The sequence below is a fragment of the Dipodomys merriami genome, unplaced genomic scaffold, assembly GCF_024711535.1.
Source record: "Dipodomys merriami isolate MVZ:Mamm:240054 unplaced genomic scaffold, mDipMer1.0.p SCAF_10, whole genome shotgun sequence".
Lineage (NCBI taxonomy): Eukaryota > Metazoa > Chordata > Mammalia > Rodentia > Heteromyidae > Dipodomys > Dipodomys merriami.
The window spans coordinates 11297086-11318380 of record NW_027202271.1 but is presented as its reverse complement, the minus strand read 5'-3'; the positions used below and the strand labels follow the sequence as shown (position 1 = coordinate 11318380).

At 41.7% G+C, this 21295-nt stretch overlaps 1 long non-coding RNA gene across 1 annotated transcript in view; it reads left to right on the top strand.

Moving 5' to 3' along the window:
* Positions 1–409: 409 nt before the first annotated feature.
* LOC138836352 (uncharacterized) overlaps positions 410–21295 on the top strand; it is a 55497-nt gene continuing 34611 nt past the window's right edge. Inside the window, exon 1 of the long non-coding RNA XR_011374943.1 lies at positions 410–614. This is a non-coding gene — a long non-coding RNA (uncharacterized lncRNA). The remainder of the gene's footprint in view (positions 615–21295) is intronic.

Sequence of the window (21295 nt, the reverse complement as noted above, 5' to 3'; positions counted from 1 at the left end):
AGTCAACTTGAGAAAACAAATGTAAAGTGAGGATCTACCTGAAAAATAAAAGCAAAAGAAAAATTCTGTTGGCCTGGCTTAAATGGTATAGCACCTGCCTAGCAAATCTGAGGACCAGAGTTCAAAACCCACGCCATCCAATAAAGAAAGGGAAATTGGTGTTTCTAAAAAGTTTGTGCAAACACAATTGCGTCTCCTTAGGGGAACAGTAATATTGGCTGAAAAACCATAGCTTACATTCCATTGTCACAGTGAGATAATGCAAGAATGCCAAAAATTCAACAGAGCCTTCTCAAGTAACAATCTTGTCCTTGAGAGAGACTTAAGGGTTCTGAGTTGTGGAATTTTCCACCCATTTATCCTTCCCCTTTCTGCCTTCTTGGCCTTCAAGTATCAACTGAGCCCTCTCAGTCACCACTGTACAAAGCACAGGACTTTCCTTTTTTTTTAATTGGCAGAAGACATATACATTATTCATCTTTTCAGTTCCATCTGCAGGGAATCCAATAAAGAAGCACTTTTATCTTCCAATGAAATATTTAAAACTGCTGTTGTTTTGGGTTTTTTTTCCCCCCACCCCAGAGACTGGGCAGAAAACTCCAGCCATGATCTGAGTAAGTACAAAACTGTTTTGCCTATCAGAGCGTGTGTGAATTGGATTTTGGTTAACATGTCAATCTGTTTGTTTGGGGTTTTTTAATCCAGTTATGCTTCATAGTTCTCATGTAGAAATATGTAACAAATTCAATGTGTCTGTTGGTTTGTGAAGCTGTTCCACAATAATCCCAAGAACACCCTGTGCCTTTCCTAGCAAATATTGACTTAGAAGGACACTTTGTTGACATTCGTGTTACCTCCTTGATAGAAAGCAGGACCTATTGCAGGGTTTCCCACTAACTGTACATACAGTGGAGCAGAACTTCAAGGGGTTCTTTACAGGAAATAATTACCTTTGTGTCTGGGTTACTGATTAAAAGAGAACCAGGTTAAGGTCATCATGACCCTCACTTGGCAGGTTTTTCTTTCACTAACAGAAAGGAGAGAGACCAAGGTTGCACTCTCTCTCTCTCTCTCTTTCTCTCTCTCTCTCTCCCCCCCCCCCCCACACACAAAACACACACAACACATACACACACACAGAGGCACTCATACCTTCATATCTGCAGAATCCAGTTCTGAGTCACCCTCTATGAATATAGGGGAGAAGCATACTTGTGGCTCATGCCTATAACCCTAGCAACTCAGGAGGCTGAGATTTGAGGATCCCAGTTCAAAGCCAGCCCAGTCAGATAAATCTGAGAGACTCTTATCTCCAATTAACTACTAGAAAATCAAAATAAAAGCTGAAAGTGAAGCAGTGGCTCAATTTATTGAGTGCCAGCCTTGAGCCAAAAAAAAAAAAAAACTCAAGATAGAACAATTAATAAAAGAAAGAAGTTGTGCGATCAGTGTTCTCAAGTCAAAGATAAAAGTCACATTAGAAAACAGACAGGCATGGCTTGAGTAGCAAAACAAAAGTTTCCCCACATTGCCTACCTTCTCCTGTGCCAATACTGGCTCATCATGAGAGATTATAGTTATTCAGAGTCAGAAGTAAAATATGGAGAGTTCTATCTTGCAGGCAAGTGGAAACAAAGCCAGAGAGAGACAGACAGACAGAGAGAGCGCGCTAGGTGTGTGAGGAAAATGATGAAATGGACATACTTTAGAACTTAATTCATAAGGTGGAAAGTATACCTCCTCAAGAGAGAATTTAACCCCTTCTGGCTGAGATGTCAAACGTGGATAGAAACAATTACAGCAGTTTTTTTCAGTATGATCCACTCCATAGAGATAGATTTTTTTCCTTCATTCTAACACTTGGGTTTATATCTCAGCTTCATAAATAAACGCCTTTCCTAAAAGGCTTTTCAAATATAAAGATACAAATTTCAGCCAGGTGCTGACGGTTCATGCCTATAATCCTAGCTACTCAGGAGGCTGAGTTCTAAGGATCACAGTTCAAAGCCAGCCTGGGCAGGAAAGTCTGTGAGACTTTTATCTCAATTAATCACACACACACACAAACAGAACCAGACAAGCTGTGGCTTGAGTGACAGAATACTATCCTTGTGCAAAAAAGTTCAGGGATAGTACCTAGGCCTTGAGTTCAAGTCCAGGATGTGCGCGCACGCGCGCGCACACACACACACACACACACACACACAAAGATATAAATTTTAACATCTTTGTTTTGGGCCACTCTCCTTGAGTTTGAGTCTAGGAAGTGATGGTCTATGGTGAGACTGTTCTGTATTGTTCCAAAGCATGCTAGGCCTCTGGCATGGTAGATGGGGTTGGATTGGTAAGAAAGATGGCCTTGCTATCACTGATGTTGAAAGTGGCTTGAAATTCAAATAGAAACCACACACCCAGAACACTTCAATGACGTCAGCTGGACGGGAAGGCTGGCCTCTTGTGCAGGTGCTGAAATCAGGCCCTGTGGACCGCCCCTCCCCTTTGCAACATTCAAAGTTTGCCCTCGTGTTCATTCTAAGCTGCTTTCATCTGGTTAAAGGAGAGTAGGAATTTGTATTTGCCTTTGACAGAAGGGTTTGTAACAGCAAATATTTTTAAAAGTGGGAGGGAGGAGAGAAGAAGGCAGGAATAGTTATTCCCTGTCTCTGTTTTTTCCCCCTAAGTAACTTAAAATATTTGGGAGAGTTAGCACATCTTATGTTTACATATAAAAGTGATGACAGAGTATAATAAAAAAAAATTTGTTTACTCCTGGAGTAAGGTGTGGCAGGAAGGGGTAGAACAGAGTGTTAAAGAACAGCTAGACCCATGGAACAGAAAAAGGGACCTAATAGCTGGACACCTATGGCTCCAGCCTACCATCGTAGCTACTCAGAAGACTGAGATCTGAGGATCCAAGCTCAAAGCCATCCCAGGCAGCAAAGTCCACAAGACTCTTATTTTCAATCAACCACCAAAAAACCAGAAGTGGCACTATGGTTCAAGTCGTAGAGTAGCAGACGAACAGAACATACTCTGAGTTCAAGTCCCAGTACTGGCACACACACACACACACACACACACACACACACACACACACACACACACACACACACACACACACACACACACACACACACACACACACACACACACACACACACAATAAAATAAGGTGGGAAGACCTGGTAGGTTGCTAAACATGAGAAACTAGAGTGAGAATTCAAGATCGATTGATTCGGGTCAATTTGTTTTGAATTGGAGAAACTGAGGTTCAAATCTGGGGAGGATCTTTGCCCCGAGACAAAGAACAGAACAACTAGGGGGCATTTGGGGAAAATTATCATTGTAAACATTTTTTTTTTTTTGGGTCCGGTCATGGGGCCTTAACTCTGGGCCTGGGCGCTGTCCCTCAGCTCTTCAGCTCAAGGCTAGTACTCTACCACTTGAGCCACAGAGCCACTTCCGGCTTTTTTCTTTTTGCTTATATGGTGCTGAGGAATCGAACCCAGGGCCTCATGCATGCAAGGCAAGCGCTTTACCACTGCGCCACCTTCCTGGCCCTGTAAACATTTTTAATAAGAAAAAATAAACAAGGAAAGATTACTTACTGGCCATCTACCTGCTACCTGAAGCACATTGTTTCAGGGCCTCAGTATGCTCATGAGTAAAATGGGATAGTAACCAACTTGCTAGGCATACCAAATCACTTAATACTAGCAAAGCATGTAGAACCTGGAAACAAGTGTTGAACAAAAACCAGCCATTTACTATTATTAATAGTGTTAGTATTACTGCCACTACTATTGACAATCAGAGAGGTCTTCATCCGCCAATGAGGCATTGCTGATGAGGTGGAAAACTCGATTCACTGTGACCTGGCACATCTGACATGCATGCCCACATGTAAAGGGTACTCTGGGACAGAGCTGAGCTCGGGCTTATAGACAGACAAACAAGAGGACCTGGGAAAAGAATCATCTCCATGGCAACAGTCACTCATTTGTAAAAACACTCAAGTACCATTTCTCATATTGCACTAAAATGTTCCAAGGAGATAGCAAACCCAATCTTTATTGAGTCCCAATTTAATTTTTAGAAAACTTGACCAAGTCACTTTTTCCATCTCATTGGATAACTTCCATACTGGTACATCTAACAATCATCCCCTAAATTGCTATAAAAATAAAATTACTTGAAAGCATTTTCTTTTATAATTGTACATTATCATTGTACATTCCTTAAAAGTATAAGGCATAGGGGCTGGGAAGGTGGCTCAGTGGTAGAGCGCTTGCCTTGCATGCATGAGGCCCTGGGTTTGATTCCTCAGCACCACATAAGCAAAAAGAAAAAACCCAGAAGTGGCGCTGTGGCTCAAGTGGTAGAGCTCTAGCCTTGAGCTGAAGAGCTGAGGGACAGCGCCCAGGCCCAGAGTTCAGGCCCCACGACCGGACGAAAAAAAAAAAAAAGTATAAGGCATAGCCATGGGTGGTGGTGCATACCTGTAGTCCCAGCTACTTGAGAGACCAACCCAGGCACAAATCACAAGACCCTATCTGAAAAGTAAACTAACACACAGATGGGTGATGGTGGTGGGCTTGCCCACCAGATTAGGGCCTTGAATTCAAACCCCAGTACCACCACAAAAACTAATAACAACAATAAAATACTAAGAACAGAATCTCACAAACAATTATGAAACTATAAAAAACTTCTCTTATGTGAAATCACTGGGAAAACCAAACCATTCCTGATGTGTTCTAAGAACTTAACATTGCTGGATCCTGGTGGCTCATGCCTATAATCCTAACTACTCAGGAGCTGAGATCTGAGGATCAGGTTGAAACAGGAAAGTCCGTAAGACTCTTATCTCCAATTAACCACCAGAAAGCCAGTCCATGGAACTGGGGCTCAGGTGGTGGACTGTTAGCCTTGAGTTCAAGCCCCCATATCAGCACCAGGAGCTGGGGGAGGGAAAGAAGCCAAGCCAGGTGCCAGTGACTCACAACTCAAATCGTAGCTACTCAGGAGGCTAAGATCTGAAGATCACAGTTGAAAGTCAGGACGGGAAACAAAAGTCCATGAGACTCTTACCTCCAATTAGCCTTTGGAAAAGCAGAAGTGGCGCTGTGGTTCAAAATGGTAGAGGGCTCGCCTTGAGCAAATGAATTCAGGGACAGCACCCAGGCCCTGCATTCAAGCCCCACAACCATCTAAAAAACAAAGTATTCCATTTCAAAATAGAATAAAATATAAATTTCTGTAATTCCTTCAGCCTCTCAAAGTGCTTTCCTTTTTGCATAGTAGTTTGTCCTCAGTGCCTCAATGTAAACTTAGATAGGCACTCTGCCACTTGAGTCACATCCTCAATGTTTTTTGCTTGTGTATGTGTGCGTGTGTGGGTGTGTGCATGTGTACTGGTACTGGTACTTGAACTCAGCATTGTCACTGATTTTCCTGGCTTCAAACTGTGATCCTCAGATCTCTGCCCCCTGAGTAGCTAGGATTCCAGACATTACAGACACTGGTGCCCATCTGCTTTAGTTATTTTTCAAATAAGGTCATGTATTTTTGCCCTGCCCAGCCTGGATAGCAATCCTCTGATTTACGCTTTTCATTACAGCTGAGATGACAGGCATAAGCCACCAGGCCTAGTTTATTGGTTGAGATGGCATCTTACTCTTTCTCCCTGGTTGGCTTAGAGCTATAATCCTTCTGATCTCTGCCTCTCAAGTAGTTGAAATTACAAGCATGAGCCATCCTACCCAGCCATCCTTCTTCATTTCTGATTTGATCAGGGTGAACAACTTTGTGAAACAGGCCAGGCCTGGGAATGATTGTAAAATGGGTACAAAGAAATGAAATGAATTGTTTCTCCTTAGATTTGATGGTCCTTATACAAGGATCTCAAATGTAACCTCCAAGGCTCCATCTTCGTGTGAGCTCTGCACTGAAGTGCTATACACTTTGTCCACCTGTTTGTCATGTCACAGCAAGACAGGCCAATCCTGCACAACACCTGGTTCGGCTCCCTGTCAAAAACAAACTGGGTGCCAATGGCTCCTGTCTGTAATCTTAGCTACTCAAGAGGCTGAGATTTGAGGATCATGGTTCAAAGCCAGCCTAGGCAGGAAAGTAGTGAGACTCTTATCGCCAACTAACCAGCAAAAAGCCAGAAGTAAACTCCAGGAAATTAAAACAAGAGGGTTTGGGGACAGTGGCGGGGGGAGAGGGAATCTGTTTTTGGTTTTGTTGTTGTTTTTCTGTTTGTTCATTTATCTGTCTTTAGGAGGGTAAAGGAAGGCATAGAAATGGAGGGATAAGGGACTCACTAGACACTATATGGAAAATGATGAACTATGCATCTTGTGGGTAGGGATGGGAAGGAAAAACTGGGAGAGAGTAAGGAAGGAGTGACATTGTCCAAAAGGAAATGTAATCTTTGCCTGACTTATGCAACTGTAACCTCTCTGTACATCACCTTTATCGTTGTAATTTTAAAAATTAAACTTAAAAAAGGCCAGAAATGGAGCTTGGTTCCAGTGGGAACACCTCAGTCTTGAGTAAAAAAAAGCTAAGGGCTAGTGTTCAGGCAGCGAGTTCAAGTCCCAGTACCAGCACATACACATGAAAGAGGGAGAGGAGAGAGAGAGAGAGAGAGAGAGAGAGAGAGAGAGAGAGAGAGAGAGAGAGAGAGAGAGAGAGAGAGAACACTGAAGAGTTTCAGCCCTTTTAAAGGAGTTTTATGGAAAAATATAGTTCCCAGATAGAAACAATGGATTTATTGATAACTGAATTAGCTCTATTTTCCATGCCTTGTGGTTTTATTTTTACCATAAATGTTTTCCCCATAATTCAGTGGCTGCTCTAGAGGATCTATCCAGAACACATTCACCACAGCTATTTATTTCATTCTAATATTTGGTCATCACTTGGTTTATTTTGGAAAAAAAAAAAAAGGAGAGAGGAAATCATGTCTTAGAGGAAAAGGGGAATAAAAAGCCCTACAAGGTCCTAGACGCATTTTCTCTCTCTCTCTCTCTCTCTCTCTCTCTCTCTCTCTCTCTCTCTCTCTCTCTCTCTCTCTCTCTCTCTCTCTCTCTCTCTCTCTCTCTCTCTCTCTCTCTCTCTTTGTGTCAGTCCTGGGCTTTGAACTCAGGGCTGAGTGCTGTCCCTGAGCTTTTGTGCTCAAGGCTAACATGCTACCACTTGAACCGCAGCTCCACTTACAGTTTTGTGGTGGATAATTGGAGATAAGAATCTCACAGATTTTCCTGCCTAGGCTGGTTTCAAATCTCAATCCTCAGATCTCAACTTCCTGAATAGCTGGGATTGCAGACACGAGCTAGTGATGCATGACTGACTGCTCTGAATTTTTTATTATTTATTTTTTCATCTAGAATTGAAGATAATAGCAGGCAAGGTGTTGTTTCTTTCAAGTCAAGCCTACAAACTATTGAAACACTGGGAAATCTCTCCCGGTAGGCACTCTGGGGGCACTGAGTCTTGGAGATACAGCCCTAGTTCCTAAGATACAAGCCAGTGAATAATTGCTGGGATCTGAGCATGGGAGACCAAGATAGGGAAGGTAACAAGTTTTTCACATTTCTGTTCCGGTTCAAAGGTTTTGCCAGGCACCAGGGGCTCCTGCCAATAATCCTAGCTACTTGGGAGGTGGAGATCTGAGAATTGTCGTTCAAAACCAGCCCAGTCAAGATAGTCCATGAGACTCTTACCTCTAATTAACCAACAAATAGTCAGAAGTAGAGGTTGCTGTGTGCACACACGTGTGCATGGACAGGAAAAATGTGAAAGAAAGTCAAGGAATCCGAAGGAAGGAAAGGCTTCAAGGAGGCCAAATCAACACAAGGCAGAAATGGAGATGTAAACAGATGACATGAGCCTTTCAATCTAATAGTTAGGGGGGTCACTGGCTGCCTTTGAACAAGAAACTTTAGTGGGGCTGAGAATAGAAAAGCCAAGGTTCAGTAAGAAATAGGCAATCAACAGATACAGAATATTAGTGGGAAAGGTGACGGGAAATAACTTACGGTTCCAAGGGTTAACTCAGCAAGGAGAATTACCGCCTAGAGACAAATTTAAAAGAAGAAAGCAGAGGAAGAGTAGCAAAAATACAAAGACTTATCTTCCAAGACCTTGGCCTACACCTCTGGGCACGATTACCTCCTCTCCTAGGATGACTCACAAATTTCTATCTTCCATCTAGACCTCTTCCAGAGGTCCTGAGCTATGATTTCAAAAATTGCTTGCTAGACCAAGTGCAGGTAGCTCACAACTGTAATACCAAGGAGGCAGGAGGCTGAGGTATGAGGAGCCAGTTTGAAACCAGCCAGGGCAGGAAAGTCAGTAAAGACTCATATCTCCAAAAAGCTACCAAAAAGCTTGAAGTACAATATGGTTTAAGTGGTAGAGCACTAGCTTTGAGCCAAAAAAAGTGCTCAGGGATAGTGCCCAGGCCCCGAGTTCAAGTCCTAGGGCCAGCACACACACACACACACACACACACACACACACACACACACACACACACATACACACACACACACACACACACACACACACACACACACACACACACACACACCGCGCATGCATACACAAAGGCCTGCTAGGTAACATCACCTGAACATCTGAAAGATACCTCAAGTTCAGCCTTTCCAGTTCAAACCCATGGGCTTTGCCCACACACACCATCATTTACCGTTTTCCATCTTACCCAGTGGTATCATCCAGCAGGCTGTCAAAGTCTTCTGCCTTTCTATTTCGTATAACCTATGGTACCAAGGATTTTTATTTTCTTCCAAAATATGCCTTTGCCTCCTTCTACAGCTGGAGTGAGCTTTTCCAACTTCAGGTTCAATCATGTCCACCCCTACCGGAAACCCTTGAGTAGGGTGGCTTCCTCTTGGGCAGGACACAGTCTGAAATGACTGTTCAGGCCCCTGGAAGCCTTCCCTATTTCTCTTCATGCATTTTTATTTCTCTTCTACCTCTGAGCTCTTCACATGCTTTCCTCTTTCATATGTTCTTCCTGCCTCCCATCATCATCTTTTCACCTGGTTAACTTCTACTCTAGACAGGATAGATGAATGCTTAACACCCGGGCTTTGGAATCAACGAAGTGCCAATCCCCACTCCTCTTACTACCAGGAAGATATTCCTTAAGAAGTCTCTCTCTCTCTCTCTCTCTCTCTCTCTCTCTCTCTCTCTCTCTCTCTCTCTCTCTCTCTCTCTCTCTCTCTCTCTCTCTCTCTCTCTCTCTCTCTCTCTCTCTCTCTCTCTCTCTCTCTCTCTCTCTCTCTCTCTCTCTCTCTCTCTCTCTCTCTCTCTCTCTGTCTCTCTCCCCCCTCCCTGCCCTCCCCTTTCTCCCTCTTTTGCTCAAAGCTAATATTCTACCACTTAAGCCACAGCTTCCCTTCTGGCTTTTGTTTTGGTAGTTTATTATAGGTACAAGCCTCACAGACTTCCCTGCCAGGTGGGCTTTGAACAGTGATCTTCAGACCTCAGCCTCCTGAGTAGTAGGATTAAAGGTGTGAGTCACTAGTGCCAGGCTGGACTGTTTCTCCCTTATATGGTAATTCAAGTTCATGCATTACAGAGACCATTCCTATAAAGCACACATCTAGGTTTGACACAGGAAAACCACATGGTAAATATCTTCCATTTGGGGTTATTTTTTTTTCAGTGAACTGGGTTTTTAGACCCCAGGCCCAAAGTCTAGGAGTCCTGAGTTAGATCCAGCCTTTTGCCCCCACATGCCAAATAAATAGACATGATGAAGGGCAGAAAAAGGAGATTTATTACACAATGACCATGGAAAGACAGCACTTCAGTTCATCTTCAGTCATCTTCAAAGGAACAGAGATTGGCTTCATGTTAAACAGGGTGAATTAGGAGAAAGGCATAAGGAAGGTATGCATAGCTGAATCAACCCAAGTTACAAGTAGGGCCTGATTGGTCATTAGCTCAGTCTTTGCCTCTGGAGGCGTCTGGAAGAAACTATTATTTTATTCATGGAATAGAACAGGATCAAGGTGGTCTCTTGAGTTTGGGGCTGTTTGCTTTAAAAATAATGAGAAGGCAGAGCTTGTTTGAGGGACAGTTTGTTTTGCACACAAGATGGTTATCATTGAATCTGGTCTTTCTTGATGATTACAAAATTGACAGCAGAGAAGAGCTGAGACCAAAGGGTGCATATTTTAAAAGTCATGAGACTTTTAGTTAATTCACAGGATGCAGAGAAGCATCTTCTAAGTTACCTCTTACATAACTATGGGCCAGTCATCACTTCCGTGACCAGATTCCTAGTCTGCATCCACTTCTGGTTACACTCTGGTTTGTGGAACACCTCATAGATTTAATTTTGCATTTATTTACAAGGCTCTTAGGTTATACCTGCCATCTCTGCCTGGTTGAAGGCTTCTTGGGAGTAGAACTCTGCTTTGTTACATTGAGATAGCATAGTCTCTGACACAGTGCCTGTGACTAACAGAGTTGACATTAAATCAACCAATATTTGAGGAAGGAAGGAAGGAAGGAAAGAAGGAAGGGTCCTCTCTGATACAATCCAGTTCTTTGTCATTTGGCTATTTCATCCTTACTTTAGTGGGGCTCAATTAGCAGTGGGTTATATCATATATATACTAGTTAAAAAAAAAAATACGTGGCAGTCCTGGAGCTTGAACTCAGAGCTGAGCACTGTCCCTGAGCCGCTTTTGCTCAAGGCTAGCACTTGAGCCACAGAGCCACTTCTGGCTTTTTCTGAGTAGTTTTATATTGGAGAAGAGTCTCCCAGCCTTTCATGCCCAGGCTGGCTTCAAACCATGATTCTTAAATCTCTGCCTCCTGAGTGGCTAGTATTACACGCATAAGCCACCAGCACCTGGCACCAGTAAATTTTTATTAGTATTTGTGTTTGTGTGTGTGTGTGTGTGTGTGTGTGTGTGTGTGTGTGTGTGTGTTATGGTTCTGGGGTTTGCACTCAGGTCCTGGGCACAGTATCTAATCTCTTTTTAGCTCAAGGTTACAGCTCTACCATTTGAGTCATAGTTCTTCTTCTGGCTTTGGGGGTATTAATTGGAGATAAGAGTCTTACAGGCTCTAGTTGGTTTTGAACCCTGGTCCTCACATCTCAGCCTCTTGAGTAGCTAGGTGTACAGGCATGAGCCACCAGTGCCCAAGTAGAAATGTTCTATTAAATTCAATTACTGTATCAGAGGGTTTCATATTGACATGTCTGTTTTTTTGTACACATTGCATCTTGATTATGACCCACTCCGTCAACTTCTGTCCTTCTCAAACCAATCTCATCAAGTGTCCTTGTTCTGTTTTCAATCATGTACCTAGTGTTTTCTGACCATATTCGCTCTCCCTCTCCCTCTCTATGTTCATCTGGTTCTCACCCGAGACAAGACATTTCAACTTCTTGATGTTCGATTTTGTTAAGGTACATGTTCATTTTTCAAAGGTGTTTCACCACCTTTCTCACCTAATCTTTTTAAACTACTGATTACTCTACAAAATGAAATAGGAAATCATTTCTAGTGTACTTCTTTAAATAGGCAGAAATGAATTTCATTCCTCTTCTTTGACATCAGCCGTTGAAAGATGATAAACTAAAATCATTTTTATTACATTTCCTTTTTGCTTATCTAATAGATCAGAGAACCACCCTGGGTAAAATCGCCATACATTGAGAAACCCTTAGTGGAGAGAGGCTGGAAAATATTTCATCCCGTTTGTTCATGACTACAAGTGCAGAAAGACAGAATGCTGACTGAGTATGAACAGCCAGATTTGAGTCACCAAATTGCAGGTCTGCGAATTCAACTCAGAAAATAAACAGACAGTTCTGCTTCTTGGTTCTCTGTTTATTCAATGCTTCATTCCCCCTTTTGCCCCTTAGAGATCCACTGCCAGGAAACAACACTGTATAAAGAGCTATAATAAATATTACACTTAAAGAGGGTTTTTGTTATTAATATTTTTATTTTTTACTTATATTACAAAGGTAATGTACACAGGGGTTATCTTCCTAAGTCAGGTAATGAGTACATTTCTCTTTTCTTTCTTTCTTTCTTTCTTTCTTTCTTTCTTTCTTTCTTTCTTTCTTTCTTTCTTTCTTTCTTTCTTTCTTTCTTTCTTTCTTGTCAGTCATGGGGCTTGAACTCAAGGCCTAGGCATTGTCCCAGAGCTCTTTTGCTCAAGGATAGCACTCTGCCACTTGAACCACAGAGCCACTTCTGGTTTTTGAGTGGTTAATTGGAGATAACAGTTTCATGGACTTTGCTGCCTGGGCTGGCTTGAACCATGATCCTCAGATCTCAGCCTCCTGAGTAGTTAGGATTACAGGCATGAGCCACCAGCATCCAATATAGTACATTTCTTGTTAGACAACATCACCCCTTCCTTCACTCTCTCCGTTTTTCCCTCCCATCCCCACTCATAAGTTATACAGTTCATTTTCAACATAGTGTCCAGTGGGTACTATTGCTGCATTTGCAGTTCACCCTTTGCCCCTCCATGAAAGAGCATTTTCTTCCATCTAGAAATTCACCTTTTAAATAAAATGATTTTTTATCAACAAGGAGTAACTACCTTTGCCATCTAGTATGTCATTAAAAGGTTAAGATAGGCTGTGGCTGACTTGGACTTTATCTGCCTTAAGAGCTCAAGATTCTTTGTGGTACATTCTCCCAATTCAATCCAATACAAATGTATCCAGCTGAGGGCTTCCCAGAGCTGATAGGTCAGCAAAGGAGGCTGTGGAAACACTGTATTGGCCTTCGAATGCTGTGTCTCATCCAATGGTTAGCATTGTTTGTGCTAGTCCCCTAAAGAGCTCAGTCTGGAACCACTGGTTGTTGTGTTCCTAACTTTCTTCTTCATGTGACTGGTTATACTTGGTAAGGGTTATCAGCTGCAAAAACAAAGACATCCAGAGCTACAATAATAAGCAATCTCCTGAGGGATGATGAATTACTGGTAATTTGATTCCTCTACTAAAATGAATGGACATCATTCTGGGAGCATTGGGAACCAATGGTAATGACAGTTATAATGTATATTATGCACATAAGGATGGTTATGATATAGCCTGGTTTTAGAATAAATGCTAATACTAGAATCTGGGTAAATATAGATTGTAAAGGGTTAAGATTGGCTAGAATCGGGAAACTAACCAAAAGCTATTGGGACAGTCAAATTGACTTGCATCAAGGCAATGAGGGTAGGAACAGAAATAGAAGACATAAAAGAAATTAATAAAGCAAGGTAACAGATGTAATGCAGATTGCTGTACACAAAATATAAAGACACTGAAGTTTCTCATCTAGATTACTGGTCTGAGGGATCCAGTAGTGTAACTGAAGAACTTAGAGGAATAGTTAGTATTGGGAAGAGACAATAATACATTTGGTTTGCAATAGAACAGTTTGAAAGTGGCTACAGACAGTAGATCATTAAGATATACTGGGAGCCCAACACTCAGCTGCTCAAGATTCTCTAAGCCATGTTCCCCATGTTCCCATGCTTGGCATTCCTTTTCCATGAACATGTCCATCTCCTTTCAGCTACAGGACCTTAGTTATTTCTGTTCCCTCTGCCTGGAGAGCTCTTCCCCAGATTTTCCAAGGTTGGCCTCGTGTGTGTGTGTGTGTGTGTGTGTGTGTGTGTGTGTGTGTGTGTGTGTGGTGTGTGTGTGTGTGTGTGTGTGTGTGTGTGTGTGGTGTGTGTGTGTGTGTGTGTGTGTGTGTGTGTGTGCCGGTACTGAGACTTGAACACAGCGCCTGGCCACTGTCCCCTTTTCAATCAAGGCTAGTACTCTGTATCTTGAACCACAGCTCTACTTTTGACTTTAGGGTGAAAGAGTCTCACAGAGTTTCCTGCCCAAGCTAGCTCTGAACCATCATCCTCAGATCTCATTCTCCTGAGCAGCTAAAATTACAGACATGAGCCACCGGCATCCAGCTAAGGCTGGCTTTTTTAATCCTGCTGTTAGCTCCATTTAACACCATTTATGGAAGCCTTTGATGATTTTTTCTTCATCCACACAGGCATCCTCTATCCTGTTACTCTATTGTTATTTTACCCATAAGAACACTATTATTTGAAATATATTTAACATGCATCTGTTTCCGTGATTTCATCCATTCTCCCTCTTCAGCTGCAATGCCAGTTTTTGACAACATATTTATCTTGCTCCCTACCACCTGGCATCTAAGAGTTATTAAAGGAATGGATATTCATTGAAGTATTGTGAATCCTTAAATACAGAGTGTGCATTCTTTCCCCAGTAAGATAAAACAATCTGACTCAGAAACATTGTCCCAGAATGTACAACTACTATAACCTGTATGTTATGTTGAGGTAAGTCAGTTAACCTCTCGGGCCTCCATTGTCCTTCCCATCATAATGGAACCAATAATTACCACCTTCTTGCTGAAAGGATGCAGTAAAGAATAAGTAGGCTGGAATCTGGCAAGGGCCTAGAGTTTTCACAAGAGGAAGACGTTCTATTGAACAATTCTACCCATCATAAAGATGACAGACACTGGCCAAAATGGCATAATCAAAATCCCAAAAGCCACATTGAACCACCAGAATCCCCAAGCAGTCCTGGAACAATGGTCTCTGAATTTCCACCACACATAACGAGAATGCAAATCCCAGAGTCCACAGTTCACTGGGGGTAACAAGACCACTCGCCAAGTGAATGAATCATAAAGGGTGCAACATGCCTTCTGCCAGAGAATAAGAGATACCTCAAGCCCCAGGCTCCTGGCTTTCCTCTCTCAGTAGACATGATCAGGCAATATCCCTCTGGGACACAGAAAAACACTCCTGGGGCATTCAGTTCCCTTCTTTGAGAAGTCCTGCTCTCAAGCAAACCTCACTTGGACAAACTATAGAAAATGGCTCACTTAGTCTTGAGACACATTTCAAACCAACAAATGGAAGCTGATGGAATGAATACATGGTAATGCCTCAGTGTGTGTATTATATAGTTCTTATGTTGTAAGAATTAAATGTTAAAGTTCATTATTGCACTCTTCAACTGCCATCTTGAATTTTAAACGCTTCGTACAACTACTTAAAGACAATAAAATTATTATTTTTTAATTAAAGTTCATGTCTTATGGAGGGATGAAGAGATTTCCACTTAGGCCCAGGTTATCTTAACTTTGTGAAATATGACAACTGTTTAACATTGAGCAACTTCTTCTAAACTCTAAAGGGCTTCAAATTGCAGTTTGTAAAATGAGGATACCTACTTTTAGAGGGTTGTGGTAAGGATAAAAGACATAGAGTAAAAATTAGGCATCCTCAATGAATACTAGCCATTAATAGGAATCAATAGCTAACTAATCACAATTAATTTTAATAATATATGAATCCAAGTTTTGTTTTGTTTTTCTGTGCAGTACAGAGGTTTCAACTCAGGGTATTATGCATCATACTAAGTTTTTTCTTCATGGTTGGAACTTTCACTTGAACTGTACCTCCAGCTCAGCATTTTTTTTTTATGCTGGTTAATTAGAGGTAAAGTCTCTGGATTTTTCTGTCCAGACTAACTTCAAACTGTGATCCTCAGATCTCAGCCTCCTGAGTAGGTAGGATTACAGGAATAAACCACTAGCACCTAGCCAAGTTATTTCTTTTCTTTTTTTTTTTTTTTGTAGGTTGTGGGGCTTGAATTCTGGACCTGGGCGCTGTCCCTCAGCTCTTCAGCTCAAGGCTAGTGCTCTATCACTTGAGCCACAGCGTCACTTCCAGTTTTCTGTTGGTTAATCGGAGATAAGAGTCTCACAGACTTTCCTGCCCTGGCTTTGAACCATGATCCTCAGATCCCAGCCTCCTGAATAACTAGGATTACAGGTGTGAGCTACCAGCACCCGGCTCAATTACTTCTTTTTAATTCATTTAGCAATTATCATTTAGCAATTATCAATCAAGCATCTTCTTGTTACAAACATCATGCAGTCAACATATTTGTGAATAAGCAATTACAGTGTAGAATATTAGGTATAAAACTAGGGCAAGGCTGGACATCTGTGTTTCATGCCTATAATTCTAGCTACTCACAGGACTGAGACCTGAAGATCACAGTTTGAAGCTAGCCTGCACAAGAAAGTCTGTGAGACTCTTATCTCCACTAGACTATTTTAAAGCCAGAAGTGGAGCTGTGACTCAAGTGGTAGAGCACTAACCTTGAGCAAAAGTTCAGGTACAGTGCCCAGGCCCTGAGTTCAATCCCCAGGACCAGCACAAGAAAGAAAAAAGAAAAAAAAAACATTTAGTAGGTCTTGTCAGACCTTTGATGGCATAAAGGGGTTATTGTTGTTGCTGTTTTAATTTTTTCCCTCTCTCTTCCAGTCCCTCCCCATCCCGTCTGTACCCCCAGTTGTATAGTTCCCTTTCCTCAATGTCCAGTGAGCTCCATTCCTGTGCCTTTTCACCCTTTCTCCCTCTAGGACATAAGGTTTATAGCAAAGTTCTGCCCTTTTGATGCCCTCCTTTGAGACTTTTGCACTGGATGCAAGTGCCCAGTGCTGCATTTACAGATGTCTAAGATGATGTCAGCGGAAGAATCTTATCTACAGTTAGATAAACATACACCCTCCAAAACCTGCTCGGCGTTATCTTACATCAGACATTTAAATACTCTCCATCATTGTGCAGTGATGTAAGAGGGATGCAAAATACTGCAGCGAATTCCATTGCCAAGAGTGAAAACAATGCTTGGTGTTCCTCTCTAACTCAAATGCTTCCCTGCTTTATTTATGCCACCACCCTCCATCCACTCACTCTCACTTCCCTCCAGCGAGTCTGCATTTTCCTACTCCTCCATTGCCTTTAGTGCAGACATGCTGACCTTGAAACCCCTACCTCCTGATACTCTCCAGAGTCCAGAGGAGCCCAGGGTCATTTCTTCCATTCTGCAACCACCCTTTGCTTATCCCAGGGCTGCCCAAAACACAGTATTTGGAAAGCCTTTGTAATTTTCTAGGTGGGGAAGTTAGGTCCTTACCCCCATATCACACCAACCAGAAACTTCCATGGATCAAGATTTAAAAAAAAAAAAAAAAAAAAAAGGAAATGGGAAGGAGTAACATCGTTCTATAAACTGTACCTATAAACTCACATGTTGAATTGAAACCCTTTAGTACAATTACTTTAGGTACTTTTTGAATGAAACAAATAAGTAACTAAGAACAGAAAATGACCAGGCATTGGTAGTTCATGCCTATAATCCTAGCTACTCAAAAGACTGAGATCTTAGGATCATGGTTCAAGCCAGCAAGGGCATGAGAGATCCTTATGTCCAATTAACCAGCAAAACTCCAGAAATAGAGCTTGGCTCTAATGGTAGAACACCAGTCTTGAACAAAAAAGCTAAGAGATAGTGGTTCAGGCTCTGAGTTCAAGTCTCAATACAGGCACCAAAAAAAAAAGTCGCTAAATTCTTCTGTGTCCAACTAGAAAAGCATTTCTCTGGCTCCACTCAAGAAGAGGGAACTAAAATGGCCTCTGAGTTGAGTTTCAGTGCAATCAAAATCTTACTCCCCAGACTGAAGCTAGGCCTTTTATAGACTGTTTATCCTCAAAGAAATCTAACTGGGAATAGAAAAGAAAGGATTAATGTGATTTGCAAGCAAACCTAACACTGTAAGCCAACCATAGTTACTCAAATTGATGAATGATTTGGAGTGCTGGTACACAGTTGTAAAACAAAGTTGACTGTTTATAAGACAAGGAAGCAATTTCTTTTCTTAGGTTTTTCTCTTCCAGTGTTTCTGAGTGTTCGGAAGTAGCTGTTTACCCTGGCAGCTGGTCTCTAAGCCTCCCACACTGGAGAAGCCATTCCTCAGGCTACAAAGACCTATAGCTGACTTATTCCAAAGAAGGAAGTTCTGTTTGCTAAGAGTTTGAAGAACATTCTTCAGAACAGGCGTTTAACACAAGGGTTAATCATTACCAGAAAGATAGTAGAAAGACAGTGGATTGATGAACTCAAAGCCAAATTTACTTACATAAATTTTGAGACCTTAGACCCTATATTCTGCATGAATAATGAGGCTGTGAGTCTCAACACCGAGAATCGAGAACATTCCTTTTTCATTATAGTTGTAATATTTTTTCATATTGTACCACATATGATACTACTCCCCCAACTTAAAAATAAAAAGCAACTAGCTACTCAGGAAGCTGAGATCTGAAAATAATGCTTCCAAGTCATCCCAGGCCAGAAAGTCCCTGAGACTCTTATCTCCAATTAACCACCAAAAAGCCAGAAGCAGAGGTATGGTTCTAATGGTAGAGCACCAGCCTTATGCAAAAAAGCTTCTAAAGTTCAAGCCCAAGTACTAGAACCAAAAATAAACATTTAAGTACCTGTTGGGATTATGATGAAATCCATTTCATTGTGCCTAACACCTTACAAACCTTAGAACGAAAAGTTAATAATAAATACGCTTTTAAAATCATAGATAAAGCAGGGTGCCAATGGCTCACACTTATAATCTTAGTTATTTTAAAGGTAGAGATTGTTGAGATATTGGTTCAAGGCTGTCTTGGGCAGAAAAGTTCAAGAACTCCCTTCTCAGTGTAGAGCTGTATAAAGTGGAAAGCATTTATTATCCCAGATATGAAGAAGCTGAACAGGGGAATTGTACCCACTGGGAACATGGGCAGGAAGTGAGACACTGTCTCAAAATTTAATAGTCCCGGTGGCTCACACCTATAATCCTAGCTACTCAGGAAACTGAGATGTGAGGATTGAGGTTCCCATCCAACCAGAGCAGAAAAATCTGTCAGACTCTTATCTCCAGTTAACCAGCAAAAAGACAGAAGTGGAGCTGTGACTCAGGTAGTAGAGCAATATCTTTGAGCAAAAGAGCTAAGGGATGCTCTCCAGCTCTGAAGTTCAAGCCCTAATACCAGCCCCCATGTACACACACACACACACACACACACACACACACACACACACACACACACACACACACACATTACCAATAGAAAATAGGGCTAGAGTTGTGGTTTCATTAAAGTGCTTTCCTTCCCAAAAGCTAGGCTTAATACTACCCCTCCCTGCCCCCCAAATTACAGGCAAAATGAGAAAGTATACAGTTTCATCTACCACAAAATTTTATAACTATAAGCATATCCAGCTATGTAGATCAAGACATATGTAGCATTTTTCCTAATTAGCTTCTATATTTCCTTTCTTTTCTATCATAAAATAGAAGAAGAAAAGTTATCACTGGATACTTTCCAAAGTGGAGACATTTTTTTCCTGCCTGGGCATACAGCCAATAAAGATTAAACTAGGGAGGGAATTAATATGACCTTGGACAAATGTGTTAACCCCTTCAGGGCCTAATTTCTCCTCGGTAAAATAAGAGTGCTAGAACAACAGTGGTGCTCAGATCTTGGTGTATTTTTTTTGGGGGGGGGGGTCCGGTTGTGGAGCCTGAACTCTGGGCCTGGGCACTGTCCTTCAGCTCAAGGCTAACACTTGAGCTCCAGCGCCACTTCCAGCCTTTTCTGCTTATGTGGTGCTGAGGAATCGAATTCAGGGCCTCATGCATGTTAGGTAAGAACTCTACCACTGAGCCACCTTCCCAGCCCCTCTTGATGTACTTTGTCTCAATCATTAGAGTAGAATCTGAGCATGTAATATGGGTTTTCGTTTCGTTCTGTTTTGTTGTTGTTTCTACAAATTCCAAGAGATTCTGATACATATCAAAGTTAGGAAACCCTAAATACAAAAATCCTTAAAGTCATTTCTGGCTCTAACAACCATTCATCTTTTAAAAAATATACTTGTTCATCATGTATACATAATATTTATTTATTTATTTATTTCTGTTGGTCATGGGGGTTGAACTGTGGGCCTGGGTGCTGTCCCTAAGCTTTTCAGCTCAAGACTAGCACTCTACCACTTCAGTCATAGTACCACTTGCATCTTTTTCTGCTTATGTGGTGCTGAGGAATCGAACCTAGGGCCTCATTCATGCAAGGCAAGCACTCTACCACTGAGCCACCTTCCCAGCCCCCATAATTTTATTTTTAAAAATGCAAAACTAGTCCAGGTGTCAGTGGTTCATCCCTACAATCTTAGCTACTCAGGAGGCTGAAATCTGAGGCTCTTGGTTCAAAGCCTGTCTGCTGAAGGAAATGCCCATGAAATTCTTATCTCTAACCGTAAAAGGCTAGAAGTGGAGGTATGGCTCGAGTGGTAAAGCACCAGCCTGAGTAAAAATACCAAGCAAGCAAGAATGTGAGGCCCTGAGTTCAAGCCCTAGCACTTGGGAAAGGAGGAGGAGGAGGAGGAGGAGGAGGATGAGGAGGAGGAGGAGGAGGAGGAGGAGGAGGAGGAAAGAGAAGGAAAGAGAAGCCAGAGCCTGGAGTCTGTCACATTCACATCTGATTGCCTCTATTTATATGCAAAGAGACTCTGAAATTGAACAGGGTTTATAAAAATAAGAAATAATGGCTTCCTTCAAAATAAATAAGTAGAGTCCTACAAAACCTAAATCCAGATAAATACTACATAGACTCTCATAATTGTTTCTGCTGTTTCCCATGTTTGTATTTCATCAAATTTTTACAAAAATTAGACTAAGGAGAAAAACTGAATGTGAACAAAAGTAATATACTCTGCAATTTAGGACATTAAGCAAGAAATTAACCAACAAACCAGTGACTCACACCTGTAATCCTAGGTATTCAGGAGGCTGAGAACAAGGATCACAGTTTGTAGCCAGCCCAAGCAGGAAAATCCATGAGATTCTTATCTCCAATTAGCTACCAAAAAGCCAGAAGTGGAGCTGTGGTTCAAGTGGTAGAGTGCTGGCCATGAGCAAAAAAGCTAAAGAAGAGTGTCCAAGCCCTGAGTTCAAGCCCTAAGACAGACAGACAGACAGACAGATAGATAGATAGATAGATAGATAGATAGATAGATAGATAGATAGATAGATAGATAGATAGATAGATAGATAGATAGATAGATAGATATAGATAGATAGATAGATAGATAGATAGATAGATAGATAGATAGATAGATAGATAGGACATGTGATGAGGTATATGAGTCCTATGCAAATAGCTATGGCATTTAATACAAGTACTTGAGCATCTGTTGATTCTGGAATTCTCTACTGCCCCTCCCCATAGCCATACTCTAGCAACAGCTAAGACATCTCTCTGTAATTCAATGTTCCATGGCTTTCCCAGGAAGTTGAGAGAATTCCTCAATGCAGCCTTTCACAGT